Source organism: Arvicanthis niloticus, chromosome 18 (genome assembly GCF_011762505.2).
Source record: "Arvicanthis niloticus isolate mArvNil1 chromosome 18, mArvNil1.pat.X, whole genome shotgun sequence".
Classification (NCBI taxonomy): Eukaryota; Metazoa; Chordata; class Mammalia; order Rodentia; family Muridae; genus Arvicanthis; species Arvicanthis niloticus.
In genome coordinates this window covers 20,982,850-21,004,774 of record NC_047675.1, presented here as the reverse complement: position 1 = coordinate 21,004,774, position 21,925 = coordinate 20,982,850, and the positions used below count along the sequence as shown (strand labels likewise).

At 42.6% G+C, this 21,925-nt stretch overlaps 1 protein-coding gene across 3 annotated transcripts in view; it reads left to right on the top strand.

Annotated features, from left to right (window-relative positions):
• Positions 1 to 21,925, top strand: part of Ces5a (carboxylesterase 5A) — a 292,545-nt gene that overhangs the window by 105,963 nt on the left and 164,657 nt on the right. For 2 of the 3 annotated variants that reach the window (XM_076915628.1, XM_076915627.1), the window contains exons 5-8: positions 11,195 to 11,265; positions 13,461 to 13,551; positions 16,750 to 18,156; positions 18,304 to 18,388. The gene's annotated coding sequence lies outside the window, so the exon portion shown is untranslated. The remainder of the gene's footprint in view (positions 1 to 11,194; positions 11,266 to 13,460; positions 13,552 to 16,749; positions 18,157 to 18,303; positions 18,389 to 21,925) is intronic. The other variant, XM_076915626.1, reaches the window with a different exon arrangement.

The window sequence follows — 21,925 nt, the reverse complement described above, 5'->3', positions numbered from 1 at the left end:
GGAGAAGAACAAGTGAAAAGTTGGGAAGCTTTATTTTGGCTCAAGCCTTCAGAGCCGCCTTCAGTCAGCGATAGACTGGCTCTGTTGGTTTGGGCCTGTAGTTAGTTAGAGCCTTGTGGCATGGAACATCTGGTTAAGCAAAAACAGTTCAGCCTGTGGTAGACAGGACCCAGTGAGACAGCATGTCTACATTAATTAGTAGGCTCCTGCCTCTTGCTTTTCTCCATCTTCATTCTCCCCCAGCCTGTTGAATGCTGTTATTCACATTTAGGGCACATGGTCCTCCCTCAGTTTCTGTCCCACATGTCAATTGTCCCTGGAAATTGTCCCTCACAGACATACCTAAGAGTGTCCCCTATTAAGCTCCTAGGTGAGTTTCAATCGTGTCAACTTGACACTCAAGTTAAGTCATCACAGCCCACAAGAAGGGGACTAATGTGTCCCTCCTAGAGACTAGGCATCCCAGGAAGAAGGCCCCACAGATTTAAGCACGAAATGGCTAGTCCCTGCTCAATGACTACACCTCAAGTCACCCACCAGAAATCCCAATGTCTGAACTCATGGCTCATAGCACAGCAGCACTTCTCCCCTGGTGAGAAGATAACCTGTGATCAGTGGGCCTAACTACACCCTACTCCTGTCAGCTTTAGAGAGATGGAAAGATGGAGCAGCAATGACAAAAACCACTGCAGAAATAAAACAGTCATCAGATGGGTCAGAAGACCAGTATTAGGATACCATGCAGAAGTGGAACAAAACAAGAACACAAGCCAGATGTGGTGGGGCACACCTGCAACCCCAGCACTCAGGAGGCTGACACGGGAGGATGAAATGTTCAAAGCAAGCCAGGCCTGCAAAGGCAGACTCTGTATGTACACATATAAAAAGCCAAATGGGAAAATGACTAGAAAATGAGAGGTATGACATGTGATATTCAACCAAAAGAAAGGTTTGCATCCTAATGGGGTGTTGCAGACTCCTCTGGTAATCTGGTAAGTCCTTTAGATCCCTCCTCAAATAGATTATTTTTTGTTTAGTTAAAAAAATTCTTTTTCGACATTAATAGGTTTTCTTTTTAGAACAGTTTGGGGTTTATTGAAAATTGGAAGGGAGGAGATGAAAGGGTTAAAACAGAATAATGTTTTCACATACTATATGAAATGTATAGGAGCCGGTTACATTGAAATAATCGACAACATATTGACAGTGATGTGAGGTTTTAAGCTGTCACATCAGATCTAAAAGCAACCCCTTGTCACTTTGCAGTGACGATGGCACCGATAATGTAATAGATGTTTGCATTAGCATGCATGCAAATTAAATGTCTCACGTCTTCTTGGTGACTAGGAGAATAAGTTTAATTATACATTTGTTTATTCAACTCTGTGGTCTTGAAAACTACATATTGCATATCAGTTTTAGAAAGAGCAACCCTCTTCGCAGATAATTAGAAAGCATAACTTTATTTTTAATCAGAGAGAAGAGACCAGTGCAAACAAATTTAGTGAGATCTTCAAAGGTAAGAGAGGTGAGTGACTTTGGAATAACAAATTCAGCTTGCCTGGAACTTTACAGTTTGCATCGTGCCATTTCACACATTCTCGGTGATTCTCACAATGACCGCCAAGAGGGGAATGGTGATTATTCGCACAGTCGCTTTATAAATCAGACGCTAAGGCAAGAATCAAAATCAGGTCCTCAGACTCAGTCAAGTGAGGCTTGATAGGCCAGGAAAGAGAGAGTATGTCTATGCATCCCAGGGATGCTCAGGGTCTCGGGGCCTACGGCCAACATTCACAGGACGTGAGGCTGCAGTTTGAAGCTCAGCTCTCAGGTCAGAGTTAAAGATTCAGAGGAGCTGTTGAAGACAGGTCATCTGAGACAGGCTAACCTCAGGAGCAGAAGCCCGTGGAGTCTCAGAAGGCTTCTCTTTACCATGTCCCATACTGACATAGTACCTGTGATTATTTTCATGCTCCCCACCCCCCAGCAGGACTTTTCCCCCACTGCTCTTCCCTTTGCTAGTGTGGCAAGCTGCTCTGCTAAAGGTCTTATTTCAAACATTCACATTGCCGTGACAAGAGCTGTCAGGAATGATGGCTGGTTTCCTTCTTCGCACGGTTTGGCCGAGACTTGTGTGACATGCCCGGGCACAGAGATTCTCCAAAGGGAGGTGTACAGAATCCAGGCTTCATTGGGGGTTTCTTGTGGAATATCTCAGCTGGAGGTAGAAAACTAGTTTTTTTTCCCCTTAGTTCAAAAACATTAAGCATTTGTCTAGAGTTGCTAGGAGCTATTTTCTCTGATATATGGAGAAAAATTCTCTGATGTAAAATAGAAGGATATTAAAATAGATACAGTGGAAATGAAGTGCAAAGAGGAGAGAGAGAGAGAATGATGGTGTCTGAGATTTATAGGGAACTGGGAGGAGAAGGAAAGCAATAGAGAAGAGAAGAAAAGAGAAGAGAGGATGGAAGGGGACAGAAGGAAAAGGAAGAGAAGAGGAGAGAAGAGAAGAAAGAAGAAGAGGGATTCCTGGGTCCTTAGTGGGTTTCATTTCTTATTCTGGGGTTTGGTTTCTAGAATTTCTTCCTTTATTATGTGAGTCAATTCAGTTTCCTTTTTACCCAAATAAGGCCATCAATTTCTTCCTTCTTAAACCAAGTTGTCTCTTACTTGTGAGTGGTAGGGTCCAAGCTACTAATCAAGAACCCCCAGGAATGGTTAGATGTCAGTATATGCATACAGCCCCCTGTCTTCTTAAGGCCTTTAATAGGAAGACCCTGGATCACAGGGCCCTCCAAGCTCCCTGGAGCCTACTTTCTCTCTCCACACAGCTGTGCCTGCTTGGATCTTCTCCCTTCATCCTAAAGTGTCGTCTGTTCATTTATCTATTGTATTAATCATTTTTTCTTGTTGTTGTGACCAGAACACCTGACAGAGTAGGTGAATTAGAAATAAGGGTTCATTTTGGCTTGCAGTTGGAAGGTGTCGTCCATCATGGTGAGGAAGAATTAGTGCTAGGCATGTGAGACAGCTGGTCACAAGTGTCCTCAACCAGGAGGCAGAGAGATGAACTCTGATACCCCACTGCCTTCCTCTTTCCCCTCTATCATAGTCCAGGACCTCACCTCATGGGGTGGTACTGCTCACACTCAGGGTCTATCTGCCCTCTACTGTTAAAAGTCTCTGGAGTCTCTTTCAATGTCAGTCAGAGGTGTGTCTCCTATGTGATTTCAAATCTGGTCAATCAGAAAAAGAACATTGACTATCATGCCCAGCAAGTGTTTACAGAGCACAGACTCAATGGGAACAGAAACCAGCAGAGTGGACAAGGACATGACTGACTGAGTCACTGAGGACCTTCCAAGCCCCCCAGAGACCCCCTATATATTCTTTTCATACAGCTGTGCCTGGAGCTTCGTTTTTCATTTCTTAAAACAAATGAGGAGTCATGAAGAAGGTGTGACCATTATGGCCAAGTCTGGAAAACCCCTGTGGGTGTTGTAGATGGGTAAAGAAGTAGACTTCTGTCTATAATCTGGAAGGAATGCACGCAGATTTGGCTGTAGGTGTGGTTTCTCTCGGAGGGAGAAGCGTGATCCCAGCAGAAGGTTCAACTTGTACAGTGATGGAAGACTCTGAGAGGTCCAGTTTTCATGTCTTATTATCCAGCTAGGTTGTCTTGTTATCTGGCTTGGCTGTCTTGTTATCTACGCTCAGTTATGATGCTGGGAGTGGAGGTAGGATTTCCACAGTTGCATCTTCGTGGTACAAGGACTCTCCTATCCTCAGCCCAAGGCACTGGCTTACACAGTAGTTTTAGACCCAAGAAGATAGGAAGACTCATGGACTTGGGAAGCTGGGAGACCTGACAGTGCCATCGTGGACAGGATTCAATCAAGGCCATATGTTTGTTCCACATTAACACTGGTGGCATCTTTGTCGACATGTCTGCTCAGGGCTCACTGAGGGCAAAAAAATCAATGGTGGCTTATGGGGTGCTTTGGCACCCTGTTCACCTTCCGGGAACCTTGTACTCCACCTGTAGCAGGAATCTGTCCTCTGTCCCAGATCTTCCTCCCGTTGCAATTTGTCATAGGAAAATCTCGACTTTTCCTCCATGGTCTCATTTTTTTTTGTACTAGTTTAGTGGGTTAAGATGAACAGCTTCCCAAGGGAAAAAAGAAAGCTGTAGTTCTCACTAGCCTGGGGAGGAAAGATTTAACTTTGATGTTGTGTATCCACTGAGGAAGCTTTCTTCTACAGAATAATAGGATGCAGGCAGAGAAATCATGTTACCAACATAACCAGAAACTAAAATACCCTAAACAAATAGGTTTGTAGTTCTTTCTTATTTCCTTTTTAAAACAAACATAGTCTATACCAGAACAAAACCAGAAAATCTATCACTTTTACACCTTCAATAACTAAATTGGTTTGACCGTTATCTTAACCATCAAACCCTGTTCCTTCTAGTCTGAGCACAGTAGAAATAAGAATGTCTCAAATACCCTCTGCTTCACCTCGATGTCTATATCCTGACAGTTGGTAGCTATATTTTCTTGCCAGAAAAAAATTAGACACAGTTATAAGTGTTTAAAGTAAAATAATAGTTTCCAAAAATTCAGCACAAAGCCCACCTCCTCCAGGAAGCCTTCCAAGAATCAATTAGTGATCAAGATGGTGAGATACTGATAGCCTGTTGTGTTCCAAGTTTGTGTAGTTATCAATAAATAATAATAATAACAACAACAATAGCAATTATTATAATGATGAATTCAGATGCAATTGAATCACAAAACTAAAAAAGTTTAGATTTAAGTTTCAGGCTCCCTCACTTGCGTAATCCCCACTCAAGGACCTGAAAGGGACTCTGGCGGCATCTTTACGTGGTCTCATGTTTTGTGAACTTTGCCAAAGAAAAGTATTTTCACTAAAGTTCGCTGTCCCTTTTCATGTCAACTTTCCCCTTGTCAAAGTTCACTTCTATCCCATGGGTTTGTAGTGACCATGAATAGATTCACTGTGCTCCTAAGCAGAAGCTGAGTGTAAGACGTGTTAATTTGCGTTTAGTGGGTATCCTTGTGGCATCTAGGGAAGTTCCCACAGTCCTCTGGGCCAAGTCATCCAGTGTTCAGAAACAAGGATATCAGCAAGTGATTGGTGGGCGCTGTTTTCTCAGAATGAATTGAAGATTAATCCCATCATGAGGAAAACTGAAGTATTCTGAACTCTCTTAGCTCACATGGAAAAGAGAGTGGAGGATTTTCCATATTTGACCACAGCCCTAAGAGTGGATACCTCGCTATAAATAACAAGTCATAATGCTGAAAGCAATTTTTTTTTCTGAACTATATCAAGAGCAAGAAAGTGAATTTGACCAGCTAGTCAAGATAAAGGGGCTGGGCTGTCTTTGTATTTTTTATTTTTCTGATTGTTAATAGAAACATTTAAAAATTGTTGTCCTTTGAAGGAATGGTTGAAAGCATAAAAACAGAGGAAAACATGTTATAAAGGCATATCAGCAGGGTGTTGTCAAAAATTTTACCCTCAAGCTTTTATGAAGTTTTCTGCATTTGTCCACTTTAACAAGCTGCACCATCATCTCTTCTCTGTTTCCGGGTGAATAAGAACTTCATTCTGAAGTGTCACCCATAGCTCTCCATTCAGGTTGTTCCTAGTTCTTCATCCATATCAGGTTCTACAGAGCTGGACGTAGTCCTGGAGGAAACATGGGGAAGGTAGAGGCTATGGGTTTCTCTTTCATTACTCAGTCAGTCAGCAGGAAGGACCTAAAGGTCTCCTGTGGTTCCTAAATGTGTTAGGTATCAGTGTGAGAGTGGGCCTTCCTCATCCTTAAATATTCAATACTGTTTCAGAAAAGCTGCTTTCAACTCCAGCAGATCTGGCTGGACGGGGGATTCTATGCCATCTACTTCAGTTCCAGAAATTGTTTGCTTTCTGAGATCAAAGTTAGGTTGCTGGTTCAAACTGCCCCATACCTGCAAGGAGAAAGGTAAACCTTTTTTTTTTCCTGAATAGTGTTTGGATTTCAGTGAGATAAAAATCATCCCCTCTTGTGGGTTGTTAACTTTAGATTTCTTGGGAAGGAAGACAGAGCATCCTTGCGGTGGTGGTTTGAGTCCAAATGATCCTCATAGACCCGTAGGGAGCGGCACTACTATGATAAAATGTGGACTTGTAGGAGTAGGTGTGGCCTTGTTGGAGGAAGTGTGTCACTTGGGGTGGGATTTGAGGTTTCAAATGCTTAAGACAGGACAGTGGTTTCTCTCTGCCTTCTGTCTGTGGTTCCAGATGTAGAACTCTCAGCTACCTCTCCAAGACCATGTCTGCCTGCATGCCACCGTGTTTCCCACCATGACTATAGTGGACTAAACCTATGACTTATAAGCAAGCCCCAATGACATGGTGTCTCCTCACAACAATAGAAACCCTAACTAAGACAGAAGTTGGTACCAGGGACTCGGGAATTGCTATGATAGGCTTGATGCTTTTGTTAGGAGGAATGTGGTCTTTGGGACTCTGAATCAGGAAAGCAGTTGAAGGCTCTTTGTGGGGATTACTGGATCACACTAGTAGGAGCATGGGAGACAGTGGTGCTGAGGGTGATTTGGTGAGCTGTGGAGGCCTGGCTCAAGAGGGTTCAGAGGAGAGGAATGTTATTATATGGTCTAGAGACTATTCTTGTGATGTTTTGGGGAAGAATGTGGTTGCTTTCTGCCCTTGTCAAATAGATAGATAGATAGATAGATAGATAGATAGATAGATAGATAGATAGACAGATAGATAAAGTTCTACCTGAGTCTAAATTTAAAGGTTTTGGATTAACAGCTTTGCCAGAGGATATTTTCAGACATTTACTGTCTGAGCTGTATTTACTGTGTTGCTTGGTCATTACTGGCCACGCTTATGTAACTTTATAATGAAAAGGAGCAAGCCGCACTCTTCCATGGCTTCTGCATCAGTTTCTGCCTCCGGGTTCCTGCCCTGTTTGAGTTCCTGCCCTGGCTTCCTTCAGAGACTGACTACAATGTGAAAGTGTGAGCCCTTTCCTCCCTAACTTGCTTTTGCTCATGGTGTTTCACCCTAGCCATAGAAACACTGACTAAGACTCTTATGAATTCATCTTCAAATGTAGATAGGGCTGGCCTAACTGAACAGGAGTTCCTCCACAGACAACATGAATTGAAAGGAAAACATGTATTGTCGTTTACCTGAAAATGTTCCCTTCCTTTGGTGGTAACTAATAATCCTTATGTACTGTCTGAAAATATGGATGCTTCAAGACCTGTCAGATGGAACAGTTCTCTCTCTGTTTGACAAAGTGTCTCCAGCTCAATGAGTTTCCTCACCACACTTCAGAGAAAGGATGAAGGCCATAGAAATCTCAGCTTTCCCCTTATGTATCTCTCTAGCTAGTTTAGCAGCAGCAGATGGTCAAGCATGCGGAGAGAAAATAGGAACTGAGCATTTTACTCTTTCCCTCCCATCATCTATGAAAGTCTAACTCAGACTCACAGTCTGGTCCTCCAGGAGATGGAGGCGAGCTTTCTCCTCAGCCTTGTCTCTCCCAAACTCCCAAATCTATGCTACCAGTAACCCAATGGTCCTTTCCATACCTTTACGGCTGGATTCATCAGGATGCATCATTTAGGAATGTAACTACACATAAATGTCTAGAACCCCACAGATGGGTAGCTTTCAGACTTCTGTCTCTTCCAATGGGCGTTTAACTGAGCTTGTTTATGTGGCGGGCTTGTTTATGATGGAGAAGAGCCATGAAGAAATAGTCTTCTTCAGAGAGATAGCATATGTTGGCTAGTGGCATACACAATTACCTTGCTAATACCTTTAAAAAAAAAAAAAAGAAAGAAAATTATTTCTGTGTGCTCAGTTTCTCATTCCTGAAATAGCTGTAGTAAACCTGTACAAGTCAACTAACTGTTTGTTTGTCTTTGAGTCCATCCCTGAATTTCTCTGTTCTCTTGGGGGAGCTCATATCCCAGGAACTCTGGTCACCTGACCCCTTATGCAGGGTTAGCCAATAGGAAGTCTTGATATAAGGTAGGCAGGCAACAGAAAGGGAAGATGAGGTCTGTGCACAAGCCACCCTGAGCATGCCCCACCTTATAAGCTAAGTGGGGTCAGACCTGGTCAGGACTTGAGTAGGAGAAAGAGAGAAGGCAGGCATCCCTTCTTGTTCATGTGATGCGCTGGCTGTACTTTCCACCAGTGCCTACCAAATAGCCCTCATCCATGGTCTCAGCTTCTATGTGCAGTCTTCATGGCAGCTGAGGCAAATGTTGGTAGGTCCCAGGTTTTGAGCATGACAGATTCTATCTCCATGCACTGGCTCCCTAGCCTCCAGGTTGATGGCGTTTTCCTAGTTTGTTCTTCTCTGAGCTGCCTTGCAGCTTCAGGTCTCTCAGCATTTCTGCCACAACCGTGTCCTTTTATTCAATCCTTATATTGGAAAAACTTGACGAGGTTTCTATTTTCCTGGAGGTAACCCGAGTGGTTCTTAAAGATAACGAATCCCCAAGGAGGACTGAGTTAAGGTATGTAAGTGTTTAATATTGTCCTGGGACACACCAGGTGTCTAGTAGATATGACTGTCAACACTGACCTTTCTCATCAATGATTCAGAGTATTGTGCATGGATAATTTTTTTTTTGTTTTAATCTTAGTGGTTTGAATATGACATCACTTAGAGAAATCCGCAATGGGCACATCTGCTGGGAAAGACTACTGAGCTCTTAGGCACTCTCCAGTTTCCATAGAAACCAAGCAGAGAAAATTTGTTAAGAGAAGCCTAGAAAATAGGTAGCTTCAGGTCTGTATGATTATTTCTCCAACCCTTTAGCATTCAAGCAGACTGCTATTCCAAGTATCGTATTGTTTACTTAATATCTTTTTTTTTTCTATAAGATGCAACAGACCTGGGTTCTTTATGAGGAAGATGACAAAGTATAGGATTTCTTTACTATGGCACAGTCCTATCATAGCCCCAATACCAGTGATTCCAAGGCAACTATCATTGTGCTTCTCCACCACACTGCTGGAATAACCTACCCCATTATCCCGTGGCTATTCCAATGTTCTTTATTGTTTTCTGTTAAGATGCAAAAGCAAAGAAATAACTAAACATATTATGTTAAGCAAAATTCCTGAATGCAGGGGGAACCAATTGAAATCTCAATTACCATCCTGGCAGTGAAGGCTCAGCTGGAATGGAAAAATATTACATTTCTCTGTGTTGGAAGTGGAGAAGCAGGAAGGATTCTTGGGTCATTTGATTACAAACCAAATCCTCAAAATCCCTCTTCAGCCATCAGAGCTGGTGGCAGTAACAGGGGAGACAGCTCTGAGTCAGATCTGGCAGAATCGGAATCAATAACCAGGCAATCTTGCTTCAATTTCCAAGCAATTTAAAATCTTTCTCTCTCTCTTTTCTTTTTTTAAATGCCTTGAGGAAGAAGGAGCTGAGGGGATGGGAGGGGCATGCAGGCACCTAGAATTCCAAGGTGAACTTCAATTTTTGTGTCAAAAGCCTCCCTTGTGTTCCCAGAGGTATTCTCAGGACACTGGGAAGGCTGAGCTGCCCTGGGCACCATCAGAAGAATCCCCTGCCTCCACAACAGCTTTCTTTGAGCAGTTGCTATGGCTAAGTGCATGCTTAGCTTAGCTGGTTAGAGCAAAGAGAAAGGAAAACAAACACAGGCAATGGGAATGGAGGACAGGATGCAAGAACAGACGGAGTTGTAGGCTCGAGGCCGGAGGCGCTGGGACAGTCTCTCTGCCTCCACTTTTAAAATCCCCTGAACAAATCATTTCGTTCATTTGTTTGCTTTTCACGAGTGACTTGGGACAGAGTGCATGGCTCAGCACATATATTGTCAGAAATCAGGAAGGCTTGCTTGCTTGGCGAGCACACGGTGCCCACACAAACATGGGAACATTGGTGAGATAGCACTACTGTCACAATGACATTGTGTAAACAGCCCATGGAAGCCTGTCTTTGTGAGCGTGAGAGGGAGCTGGGTTTTTGTTTGTTTGTTTTTTTGTGATAGTGACGAGAACCATTAAATCTATACCTCCTGGTTGGCCTGTCTGCCACCCCCACTATGCTGAGTTTCTGTTGGTCATCTTTAATTGTTTTAGGGTGACTTTTCTGTCCATGGTTTCTGGAGTGACAGACCAGAATGTTGAGTGTAGTTGACATCCTTGAAGGTATCTGGCAGCTTCCCTGTGTTCCTCTTTCCTAAGAGGGAGCCTAAAAGCCAACTGCTTTCTCACTGGACTTTACGGTTTTTTTTTTTAAAGGAAGACAAGTCTTTGCTTTATGATTGAGTTAAAAATATAGAACTTCACATGGAGTCCAGGAGTGAAGACTCCATCAGGCTGCTGACCTTGGTTGCCATGGCACCCAGACAGCCATTTAACCCACTCCAAGAAGAGTCATCCCAAAGGGGCTGAGGTGAATCTCAGATGTGCTATCATTTATGTTTCTTCATGGTGAAGATCTCCACAATTGCCAATGAGCTAATCCTCCCAACAGGCCTGGGCAGGCCGATCAATACTATTATCTTCTTTAGTGCGCGGTATTATTACCCACTTTCAGGCTCATTATCTGCCAGCCAATTACTCCATCTTTAAAGTCGCATCAGTGTCTTATGGTAGCAACATCCCACTTTGTGGTTGTGACTTCGTGTTATCCAGGAGACACTAAAACCGCTCTCACAAGAGCCAGAGAGGCCAGAACTTAGGTAGGTTATGTAAGAAATACCTGGAGGCTGAACATTGTCAGAATTTTTTTTTTTTAGATTTTATTTATTTTATGTATATGAGTGCACTGTAGCTGTCTTCAGACACACCAGAAGAGGGCATTGGATCCCATTACAGATGGTTGTGAGCCACCATGTGGTTGCTGGGAATTGAACTCAGGACCTCTATAAGACTAGTCAATGCTCTTAATCACTGAGCCATCTCTCCACCTCCAACATAGTCAGAATTTAAGGAGTCCATGAAAGGCACCCCAGGCACAAGCCAGGGAAATGGACCACCTGCCTACTCACCCAGTGACCTTGCAACATCCCTTCTTTCTGTGATTCTGCTAGAGACCCTGCAGAATGGGAAGCCACCTTAACTTGTTCTCTGTTCTCTTCTACAGAACTTGTGGGGTGAAATGAGAAGTGAAAATGGTGTCCATAAAAGCCACAAAACAGAAGGAACATCATTCAGGTCCGAGTGCAAACAAACTGACCTGAGAATCTGTTTAGATGGAAGGCTTCAAAGAGATTAAGGTTGAGCTGGGCATGGTGGGGCATCAATAAGGATTCGAGGTGGAGACATCTCTGAGAGTTCAAGGCCAGCCTGGTCTATATATTGAGTTCCAGGACAGCCAGAGTTATACAGAGCAGTCCTGTCTCAGAAAACAAAACAAAAGAAGAAGATGAAATTATAATCGCGAAGAAATTAAGACTTGCTTTTGAAGTCTTCAGTGAGACAAATGGCAAGGCCTCCGGTGCAGAACCTAAGGCCATGGAAGCAGCTCACCTCATTTTTCTTAGGTTTTCTGAGGGGATCTGATAGCTGTTTGACTATCCCCGAGTCTAGAGCCTCCCGTCCTTGCCCTTCCAGGACTGAGGATGTTCATGACAATCATGGGTAGCATTCTCAGAAATGATTTACCTTAGGTGGAGCAGAAGACTGTTGGTCAACTTCCGGGTGAGCGCTAGGCAGGCACGAACTGAGCTACATCGCCCTCCTTTTGGATGTTGGGATTTTTAAATTTTTCTTATTTATTTATTTACTTATTTATTTATTTTTGAGACAGGGTCTCACTATGTGGCTCTGGCTGGCTTGGAACTTTATCTGCTGATTAAGCTGGCCTGAAATTCATCGAGGTCTACGTCTCTCTATCGCCCATGTTCTGGCATTAAAGGGGCCACCACACCCAGCCATAGATGTTGGATTCCTTAATGTTCACCAAGTTCACTTTCTATTTAAGACCATTCTAGGAGTTTCTCCTTTCTAGAAAGACACTGAGACCTATGTAGAGGCTTGTCATTATAGAATTGGGGGTGGGGGTGGGGTCAGGAAGCTCTCTGTCAACAATAGCCTACTTCCTCAGGTTGCCAATCTCTGCTATTAGATAACCTCTGTGGTGAGGTAGGAGGGAGATACTGAAGAATCCCTGCAAGCTCCTGGGCTAGCTAGCTTAGCATGTGTAGCAGCAGAAAATAAGAGGACCTGACTCAAACAAGGCAGAAGGGAAGGACCAACAACTGAGATGTCCTCTGGCCTCCACACGCACATCATGGTATAGGCACACTCACACATCAACACACACACATACATGCACACATGCAAACACATATACATATATATCAACATATACACAGACATCAATACACACACATCAACATATACATATATACATACACATATATACATACATATATCAATATACACACATATAAATACCCATATACAAGAAAACAAAAAAATGAATATTTAGGATCTTACCTTTATTACCAATTTGAGCACTATGTGTAATCATTGATGTGGTCCATATTTATTTTGAAAGTTCCATATGTGTATAGCTTAATGTAGTCATTTGACCATTTGAAAGTGCTACCTTGACCTTTCCATCATTCTCAAGTAGAGATATTTATATTCAATACCTATTGTGGATGGAGAAGCTTGGGCAGTGAAAGCCTGGCCTGCCCTATGAAGAAAAAGAAAACAAACAAACAAACAAACAAACTCCCTGTGAGTGTCAGCTTTGCAGGGAACACTGATTAGCTGAATAAAGGCTCTGTTTGCCTAGGAAATGGGGAGTTACTGAAGGTGGAATCCATTTGGGACAACAGTCTCTGGGCCTTGACATTGCTACTCCTCTTCAACTCTATCCTGAAAGTGAACTTCCAGGGTTTCTGTTCCAGTCCATAGGCTCCAGTCTTAAAGCTTTTCTGTGTCTTTCTGGATTAAGGTGGCTGGAAAGTTACAGATACCAAGGTCAAATGGCATGGCAGGAGTACCGTGGCCCAGGCAATGGTGGGAACCACAGTGGGGTTGGAGGGAAGAAACGAGTTGTGCTGATAATTCCAAATGTCAAGTAATAACACAGGATCAGTGAGGTCTCCAGAGCTGTGCTTCTGGAAACACTCTGGGTCTCCAGTGATTAGCTGGGATACAAGTAGGTAGCCTGAGCCTGGTGTGTGGTGCTAGCCATGGCTGGGTGGGAATCAGGCCACTGACAGATGAGTTCTCTTCCTTTTGCTGGGGAACTATTTTTCAAGACAGGATCTCATGTTGTTGCTCAGGCTAACTTAACCTTCTGGAGTGAAGTGGTTCTTCTGAGCTAAACCCCCCCCCCAAATTCTGAGACAAGTATTGATGCACCTAATAAAGCAATATTTTATTCTTTTCAGATGCTCAGAACCAAAACATATACGATTGCAATCAGATTGGAAATGGTTATAGAAATGTTTAAAAAACCCTTCAACTATATTATATAATAAGGTATGTTTATGTTACTATTTATTTTTGCATGTTGTGGACTGAATTTAGGATGCCAAGCATATGATCTATCACTAAGTTGATCTCTTGATCTCAGCCTGTATTTATTAATGTACTTATTTGTTTATTTTTGACATTTTAAAGTGGCTAGATAAAATAGTAGGTGTGGTATTATAGCTTGGCTGGTGATATGCATGCCTAATGTGTACACCATGTATGCTGGGTACAGTGGCACAGAGATGCTATCCTAGCACCTGAGAGGTGGACACAGAAAGATGACTCTAAAGTCATCCTTGGCTACGCAGAAACCTCATACCCAGCCTGGACTGCGTGAGATACTTTATAAAAATCAGGGAAAAAAAATTCTGCTGCAACAATTATTCTAATTTTGAAAGATGGTTTAAAACGACATCTTAAAACACACGGAAACTGAAGACATTTGAAAATTCTGTTGGTAAAAATATCACGGGTCCAGTAGTTTGTTGTCTTAATTCATAGTCGAAGAAAATATTAATCTTTAGTTACAACAGAGGCCATCAGACTTTTTCTGTTAAGGTCCTGATCATGATCAATTGAGCCATATGGTCCCTGTCAGGAAATATTCAACTCTTCTGATGCTTGTGAAAGCAGCCACAGATAATATGCAAATGAATGGGCACAGTCATATTTTAATAGCTTGACTTAAAGTTTTATCATGGACAGTCAAATTTGAATTTCATACAATTTCGCATGTCCTGAAATACTATTTCTCTTTTAATTGTGTTTTCCATCCATTTGAAAATGGAAAAAAATATATTCATGGCTCACAGGCTAGGAAAAAAAAATAGGTGCAGGAGAGCCACATTTGGTTTGTGGGCCACAGTGTGCTGACCCATGCGTCAGAGTGAGTCAGAATAATGGTGCAATCTTCTGATAGCATCTAGGTTTGTAGAAGGTTTTGACAGATGTTTATCCCAAAGGAAATGGAGAACCCTGATAGAACCCTGATAGCAAAGCGTAGCGCTAGTCCAGATTCACAGACAGTTCAGTATAGAGAGTTAGCAGGGCTGGTGGAAGCCTCAGGGCTCCCAGGAGAGCTGGACACTTAGACCCTAGTTCCCACTGCACGGTGAGCAAAGGTCCCTGAAGCATTTATTGCTGCAGCCAAAACCATTGCTCACTTTAGTAACTGGCTTTTCTTTAAGTGATCAGCATTCAGCTTGGCGCAAAGAAGGCATTCAAATACCATATGTTAAGTGAACGACTGAAAGCTATACAGGGCTTGTAAGTGGAATCAGCAGAAGATGAAGCTTCAGGAGATGGAGAAAAGGCTGGAGAAGGTTGCTGCTGCTGAGCAACACGTCTCCTGGAGTGGGGTGGTACCCTGCAAATCAGAGTCCACAATTCTAAGTTCCAGCTGGATGTGCTGAAAGCCGGTCATAAAGACGATAGTGTGTTTGCAGTAAGCTCTTTATTTTCCCCAGATGCACAAAGTGTTATAAATCCTAGTCTCCTGATTTCAATAAGATCACATGACTGAACTGTGTCCAATACAAGGTTGAAGGAAGTAATATACAATGTTTGTATTGCTTAAAGCCTTGGCTCTAAGCAAGTCTTAGAAATTTCCATTCACTTTCACTTTCCTCCATATTCCTCATAGAATAGGTTCAAGACATTAGAGCCAGGTGATGGGAGGGGCAGGAACCCCAGAAAGGCCATCTGGAGGCTGAGAAGTCACCCAGACTGTGAGAACGTTTTTTTAAATGTTAAGTTCCTTTTGTTGTAGTAATATACCTTAGTCTACCTGAGATTGCACTTTGTTCTCAAGGTCAGAGGGAATTCAGATTTCATAAAAGAATCATTCTTTGAGTTCTCTAGAAATAGGCCCTGAAGTGCGAATCGCCCTGAAGTGCGAATCTGAGTACACGTATTTATATGGGAGGCATAGGAAATAACTTCAGGAACGTGAGTGGAGAGAGACCAGAACGGGAAGGAGCTAGAATGGGTGTTTATGGGGCCAGCTACTTTCCGTGCACAACTGGAGCTTAATCGTGCGGGGAAACTGAACCAGAGTAGAAAGCATATCTCTGAGTTCTCCCATCCAAGGGGAGGAGGCCAGTGTATGAATATGTCTCTTTCTGCCGGTCTTTGATCCAGGGCTATTGGGGATGAGGGGTTTAATTTCCCAGCCCAAGAAGTTGATGATACTTAGGCTGAGGCAGACAAGGGCAGTTGGAACTAGGCTGGAATGTATTGAAGTTCTGATGTCTCCCACAACATGGGCGGGACCATCAGCATCTTTATAAACTATTTTAAAAAGCATAACAGATCCAGGAGTGGACTTCTGGGGCCGTTCAGACCACTATGACTGATTTCTCTTGGTTAAGCCCTTTCTTTTGATAGCAGCAGTTTGTTTACAGTTATGGTGAAGACAACAAAGGGTATCAGAACATTTGCTATCCTTCAGTTTTTTTCTCTTTGGACCTCTCAAGTGTTCATGTGCCTCAGTTTCCCCATCTGTAAAATTGAAGGGGCTTGCATGATGGCCTAACCTCCAAGTCCTCTTTCAACTCTACAACTGTTACTCTAATATCTTCCAGACTGAACACTGGCCCGTGTGCCTGTTGGTGAGTGGTGGTGAGTCAGTTGGATGTGGAGGAAGCATAGGGCCAGAGCAGAGACTGGGAGCTTCTCATGTAGGAGAAATTTTCTGGGGACTAGTAGGTCAGAGAGCTAGCTGGAGCATTAGCTGAATTCTTAAAACACACTCGACTGGGGTCTTCACCTTGATAAACTCACTAAATATGTCATGGACCAAGAGATATAATTTTGAGGGCGAATACAGATTATAATATGATTTTAATTTCTGCTCAGGAGTCTATGTAGTTAGTGTGCTAGGCTAAAGAGACGCTTGGCTGATTCTAAGATAGCTTCAGGGTAAGATGAGACGTTCTGAAATGGGAATTTGAGATCTGATTGCATTCTCAACTCATAGTGTGTCTGGCTTCAGGCTATCTTGGATTTTAGCCCCATAGAGTCCTAGTAACAAGACAAAAATGCAGAAGATACAGGACAAAGAGTAGGGGCAGGAGTCCCGGCTAAGCTTTTTAAACATTCTCTATTTTTTTTTTAAATCAAACCTCCAAGCTATGCAGTGGAAGGAAAGATAACGGAGTCTTAGGTGATATGACTTTAGTTCACTTGTTTCTGTTTACATTCCAGGTCCTCGGTTAAATGACAAGAGTCATCTGTGTAAGTTCACTAGTCAGCCGGGAGCCTTTCTCCTGAGTAATTTCCTTCACCCCAGAGGAATAAACACTGAGCAGCCTAATGCCCCTAACCACAGATGGTTAAACTAATCTAGAACAATCAGACATTTTCTTGTTTCGATACTGATTTCAAATTGAGAAGCATAAATGGTGCCTGCCTTGTCCCTAGGAGTGGCTGTCACAATTAAGGATGAGACTCTGGTCCTATCTTCAGTAGATTTGTTTTTCTTTACTAACTCAGAAGTAACTGTATGCCCAGCTTGTGCAGAACAATGGCCTGAGTTCCCCCCAACCCCCATCTCTTTCTGCATTTTCAAATTCACTCTGGTTTCCTAGGGTTTCTTCTTACTGGCTTAGTTTCCTGTTTTCTGGAATTCTTTTCAGAGCTCTCTATCCTGTTCCATTGATCACTTTGCTCATGTGTATTTTAAAATTAAAGATTTATTTTTTAAAATTGTTTATAGGTATGGGTGAGTACACATGAGTGCAGGGGCCTACAGAGGCCAGAGGAGTTGAACCCCTTGGAACTGGGTTACTGGGAGTTGTGAGCCACCTTATGTGGAACTAAACCTGGGTCTTCTACCAGAGCAGAAAGCACTCTTAATCACTGAGCCATCTCTCCAGCCCCTGTTTCCTTATCTTTACAAAAATATTTTGACTTACAGTAATCTTACCATCATATAGTACAGATAAATCCCTTTGTCTCAAAGTTGATTTTGTTATTCACACATATTCTTCTTCAACACAGATCTTATAACCAAGCTGTTAAATTCCTTCAAACTAGTCTGCATTTTTAAAAATTAGAAATACATTGAGTTTATAGGTTAACAATAAGAATTGATCTTTTATACTAAGCTCTTTTGTCTGACAATGTGTGTAATTCTTAACTTATTAAAATATATTATTTGATGTCTTTTAATTATTATTTTTAGAGAAGTTCTCATTATATAATCAGGCTGACTTCCAACTCATGAACCTTTTGCTTTAGCCTCCTGAGTGCTAGAGCTATAGATGTGACCTACCACACTAGGTTGGAGGAGGTGTGTCATTGGGAGTGGGTTTTGAGGTTTCAAAAGCCCATACTAGGCCCAGTCTCTCTCTTTCCACCCCTACTTTGCTTCCTGCTTATCAGAATGTAAAGCCCTCAGTTACTTTTCTAGTGCCATGCTTCTTGTCTGCTGCCATACTCCTTGACAGGGTGACCATGGAGTAACCCTCTAAAACTGCAAGCAAGCCCTCAATTAAGTTCTTTCCTTTATAAGAGTTGTCTTGGTCATGGTGTCTCCTCGCAGAAACAAGAAAGTAACTACAACAGAAGTTGGTACTAGGAATGGGGTTATACGTGCCTGTAAAGTCAAAGGTAAACATTAGACATTTGATGTCTTCCTAATTGTTCTCTACAATAGTATATTTTAAAAACAATATCTTTCACAGAGCCTAGATATTACTGCTTTAGTTAAACTGGCTGACCAGTGAGCCATAAGGATCTTTTGTTTCTTCCTTCCAGCACAGGAATTACATGTGTTCGCTGCTGGGCCTGGCTTTTTATGTGGCTGCTGAGGATTTAATCTCATGTCTTCATGCTTTGTGCAGTAAGTACTTTACTGACTGAACCATCTCTACAGCTCTAACTTTGTTAAATGCATAAAAGTTGTATGCATTGTCATGTACTTTTAAAAGGTTAGTTTAGAGATCTTTACAATTTTGTTGCTATACTGGCTGGCATTTTATTTTCTGCTGGTCCTTACTGGTATGAAGAAACAGGGTGGTCAGTAACCCTTGCATTTTGTTACTTTGGTGACAAGAGCATACGCTTATGGGCATTGTCTAAGACGCAGTCTTAGCAAAACTGAAATGAAGCTGTCAGCTTATATGAGACCCTCAAGTTATACATTTAATGAGAATTTCTTGTCAACTAAGCTCTATGTCTCTTGGTGTCAGCTGTCAACACGTCACAAGAACTTAGAGCTCTTGATCTAGGATGACATCAGAAGTCATCTAGTTCTCTTCTGGGTGATTTTATTTTTTCTGTGGAATATTAGTTGTATGTCTGGCCAGCGGTTGTGAGAATTCCTCAGAGATGTGACATCCACCACTCGGTGAAGAAGCCCAGCCCTCATCAGTGGGCTCCGTTGCCTACCTATAGGAGAAGTAACACTTTCTCCATTGCATCTCTTTGTTATGTCCTGACTACATATATATCTGACTTTATATTGCAATGATGGCATCTGGTGTATGCATAGAACCATAGGTACCTTTGGGGAGATAGCCACGACTTAATGCATTTTATCTATCTATCTATCTATCTATCTATCTATCTATCTATCTATCATCTAAATTCTCATTGTCTAACAGGTTCTTAGTACCAAAAGATGACAAACAAAGAAGCCTATATGGAATACTTCTTGTATTTTTTCTTTTGATTCTCCTGGTGCCTTAGCCTCTTGGATATCCCCTTTATTGTTCACTTCAGCCCTACTGTGCCTCCCCTTCTGAGACACTACTCGCAGACATCACTTTGAAAGGCCCTACAACCACTCCTCAGCTCAGTTCTACATGTCTTTATTTCCTGAGTTTCATTATTGCCTGTCCAGGATCTCATTCCTCTCCTTGGGCTGTTGCTCTGTGGTCTGGCTAAGCACTTGCATACTTACAGACTTACTATCCCTGCCACTGCTGTGAGGTTCCTGACACAACATTCCTAGTGACTGCCAAAGGAACAGTGTTTCAACTTGGAAATGGAGGGAAGGAAATTTCTCAAGCTGTCAAATTTCTACCAATGGAAGACAAATGGCAAGAGGTCTGAAGTCTTCCTTCCCTCCCCTCCTCTCTTAAACTGTTCCAAGGCACAGGTTACCGACATGCCTTCTTAAGAGCATCCTTCGTGAACAGACAAATGCACTGAACAAGTGACCATCCACGTCTCCTCATAGCTCATGATGCAGACTCATACATGACCTCACACAGTGTATAACCCTCACTCATATTACATGCCATGTGGCTTCTGCTTCTTTTTTTTCCCTTCACTCTGTGTCAGAAAATCCTACTTCTCAAGTAGACTGTGAGCACTTAATTCTTACCTCATGCTTTTTGTTGAAGAGGAATCTTGATCTGAGACAGAAACCATAGAGGAAAAAAGCAACAACAATGAGGACAGCAAAAGCCCTCGGGACCGGACCCTTCAGACCAGGACTGTCCTTTGAGAGTCTGACCTTAGCTTTCATTGAATGTTTTTCTGCAAGGTAGTGTTAGGTTTGCTCAAGCAGGTATGGGTGGAGGCCAGAGGTTGATATCTGGGTGTCATGTCCTCAATTACTTGCCCACTTCATTTTTTTTGAGACCTCATTAATGCACTGAACCCAGAGCTTACCATTTCAGCTAGACAGTTCCACCCACCTCTGCTCTTTTCCACGGGGGTGGGGGGGCTACAGGTGGAGCCAGCACCGCCACACACAACTCTTACCTGTGTGCTAGAGCTCTGAATTCAGATGCTTGTGTTTGTGTGTTAAGCACTTTAACCACTGTGTCATGCCCCAGCCCCTTTCTTCTTATTTCTAAGTGTTCATGTATTCCATTCCGTCTTGAATTCTCTTCTCTAAACTGGATGCTTGTTAACACCCCTCTCAACTACACTGCTGAGAATTGAATGCCACGCACAATAAAAAGTATTGCTTTTTAAAGAATCGTAACTGTAAGTCAACTCTTCTGTTGCTTTAGAAGGAAAGCGAATCTGAACATGGTGCACACTACTGCATCGAAAACGTTCTGTTCCGCATCATCTTACTTGACCCTAACTATTGGGAGCTGACTTTTAGCAGAAAGTGGCTAGAAAGCAGCTATCCACATGCTAGCCACGCCTCCAAGGCTTACATCATATCTACGCAACTACAAGGGGCATGGCAAAAGTGTATAAATACCCCAGATTTCCCTTCAATAAAAGAGACTTGATCAGAACCTCTGTCTTGTCTCCATTCCTTGCGTCTCTTCCCCTTATCCTCTCTCTCTCTCTCTCTCTCTCTCTCTCTCTCTCTCTCTCTCTCTCGACCCTGACCTGAAGACCAGAATGGCAGTGGTGGCGTATGCCTTTATTCCCAGCCCTTGAAAGGCCAAGCCAGGCAGAGCGGAGCAGGCCGCAACATAGTAACTATTCAGGCATTGTTGTCTCAAGCCAGGTAGAGCAGAGCCAGTTGCAACATTTTTGGCGCTCAATGAGAGGCAGAGGGAACGAGAGACCCAGTGAGGGACTTTAGTTAGGAACGAGAGACTCAGTTAGGATGTTAGAAGGATCTGCGGATTGCCGCAGGAATCTGCTGCGTCAGGAAAGTTATAATGAAAATGGGGCAAGAAATAAGTCAGCCTGAACTTAACTCTCTGTTTTTGTTTTGTTGCTTGCTGCTCACGTGTGTTAATTGCCTGCTTTTGTTTCGTTGTTTAAATGCTGTCTTTCAGGTTCAAAATAAAAAGAAACATATATATCCAAAATTAGAATCCAAGAAACAACCAAAGGTTGATGACAATTTGTCAGAGCCAGATTGTGCTGACCTAGAGGAAGAGGCAGTTAAATATTATGACTCTGAAAGGCCCTCTCCCAGTGCACCTCCACTTCCAGAGGCTCCCATTGTGGAGACAGTGGTTGTAGATCCCAGAAAGGAGTTACAGGATAAAATTTTTATTCTTAAACAACTAATAGAGTTGGAAAAAGAGTATCAGGACTTAATTAATCAGCTACAAAAATTAGGGACAGGAAAGAGGTCTCGAGAGGCCAACTATGAAAATCCCCCAGATTTTCACGTTCCTCAACCCGGTGTCCAAAGGCAGTCCCTAGCCTCTAGCTTTAGTTCAGCTACAGATCAGCCAGAGGAGGGAGACGATAAGACTTTCCCTGTATCAGAGACCAGAGATGCTCAAGGGGTTGCTTGGAGACATCACACAGGGTTTAATTTTCAAATTATTAAAGAATTAAAAAATGCCGTATCTCAATACGGTGTCACCGCTCTCTTTACTCTTGCAATTTTAGAGTTTGTGGCAGAGGAGTGGCTGACTCCTAGTGATTGGAATACGTTAGTGAGAGCAGTTCTTAGTGGTGGAGACTATCTTATTTGGAAATCAGAGTATCATGAGAATTGTAA